Source organism: Oryzias melastigma, linkage group LG15, assembly GCF_002922805.2.
Source record: "Oryzias melastigma strain HK-1 linkage group LG15, ASM292280v2, whole genome shotgun sequence".
Taxonomy (NCBI): domain Eukaryota; kingdom Metazoa; phylum Chordata; class Actinopteri; order Beloniformes; family Adrianichthyidae; genus Oryzias; species Oryzias melastigma.
The window spans coordinates 13246745-13249081 of record NC_050526.1 but is presented as its reverse complement, the minus strand read 5'-3'; positions in this window follow the sequence as shown (position 1 = coordinate 13249081).

Below are 2337 nucleotides of genomic sequence, written 5' to 3'. Positions count from 1 at the left end.
TATACATCATTTTTAAATGCACAGATAAAATGTTTTTCTTTTAAATATTTAGAATTTATGTAAACTCAAGGGAGTTTAAATGACTTAAAAACTTTTTTGTGCGCTGACATTTTACAGCAGCATATACAAATGAATAAATAAATAAATAAATTTAAAAAAGGGTTTTTTTTTTGGATCATAGAAAACATTGATTTACTGAAATGTAACCGTAAACATTACCCAAAATCCTCTCATGCGTGCACTTTCCTCTTCCGCTGACCCAAATCAGGTGCAAAAACTCTAAAAAGGAGAAGAACATAGACAGTTGGGGATCATTTTTTTTGCTTCCATGTGGCTAGGGGGAGAAGCTGCATTTGAAGCTTTATTCTCACAGAATATTAGATGCTCTATTCCAATGTATGAAAGATTTGGTGTTATGTAATTCCAGCCGAGTACAAACCACAAGCATTATTTTCATCTTCATGATCAATCTTCAAACGGTTGGTACTTCCCTGAATTAAAAGTGATGCCATCCATATGTCACTACTTGATCCGAGTCCCTGATTCATCAAAGTTCAACCTGGTTTAACTTTTCTGCGTTCAGTTGCAACGTGTTTTGTACATGCCCAAAAAACAGTCATAGAAATCTGCCTAACAATGCGTGAACACAAGAATTTTATTCACAGTGCCCCGAAATGCACATTTACGTCCATTTATATAAACGTTTCATTGGAAGAGAGCAGTGTAAACTTAGTTTTATGGAAAAGAAGAAAACCAATTTTACTGGCACCACCTTAACCCTTGTGGGGTCCAGATAGTGTTTATTTTGATGTGTGATCCCTCCCATGGCAAAGGTGGACAAAGATGTATTTGTGGATTTGACACATTCACGGATGTCTCCAGTCCCTACCCCCCCTGAATAAGGGGGGGAATTCTGTACTTCCAAGTAATTTTTTTTTTACTTTTGGATTTTTGTCTTCTGCTCTATTTACTCAAACTATGTATTACCTGTTAATGTTTTTTATTTTTGCTTTTAGCACACAAGTAATGAAAGTAAGCAAGTGCCAGCTTTCTAGCGTCTTACGTGATGACATCTGAAGTCATCACCAGGTCACCTCTTCAGGATCTGAAATGTCTGAGTGCAGACAAACTGTCAGAATTCTCTCAATGATCAGAAAACGGGATTCCAGCTTTGTGAAAAAAAAGTAATACATCGACTTTGATCTTTTCCTGTTGACCACAAAGATTGACTTTTCAAGACAACAATAAGCAACAAAAACATTTTTTTCTGAACTAACAAGCCTTTTTACTTCCTAAGGAGACATGAAAAGTGAATTTTAATGGAGGTTCAATGAGGTGAAAATGTTTGGACTCAGTTTATACCACTTATCAGTCAGTCTGCTGGCTTAGGTTTCTCCCCACAACTCGGACAGCTGGTCTAAAAGGATCATGAAAACACATCTGGAAGCTTCTAGGATGAATTTGGAGACGGAACTTTGGACCAACTTAGAGATTTAAATGAAGGTGTGTGTGTGTGTGCATGTGACTGTCTGTCAGCAACAGAGAGGGGGAAGTGTGTATGTTCAGGCTTGGTCCCAGCATCCTCAGGGCTGGGGAAGCTTGAATGTCAGTTTCTCTAATAACGGGAATCGGTGAAAAGGTCAGTCCCCGTCGCCTGACCACACCGATGTGAGACTGTGTGTGCGCGGGTGCAAATTTGTGTGTGTGCGTTTGGGTGCCATTGTGGGATTCTTATTTGCGTTATGACAAAGTATGTGTGTCTCAGTGAGTGTGTGTGGCAGTAAAACAAAGGGTGTGGACCATGCCCAGGGCAGAAATTGATTCTCTGGCAAAGCGGAGGAAATGAGGAGAAAAAGAAAAATGGCAGAAGGTCATGCGGAGTGAGAAGAGCAGGAAAACGGGAAAGGAGGGAAAAGAAATGGGAAAGGAAAAGAAAAGGCGACATGGAGATGAAAAAAAAAGAATCACGAGGGCATTATGAAATGATGAAAGAGTGCTGAGAAAACCAAAAAAGTGGCAGAAAAAGGAAGGAGAGATGGCTAAACAGATGCAGTTAGTTTATCTGGAAAGGAAAAAGACAAAAGTAAAGGTAAAACAATTCAAGAAATAATGTAACACAAGCATAGATTACAAGGGTCAGCTCAACTGTGAAACAAAGTCCACATTTTAAAGAAATAATATGATTAAAAAAATGTTTCAACTGAGTTAAATGTTTTTGAAGTGAGAAGAAAAAAATCTTCAACCTCACCAGAAACAATGAATCCCAAGAAAGAAGATAAAGACCCTTGTTTCAGGAAAAAATGTATTATTTTCAAGAAAAAATAATCTGATCAAGAA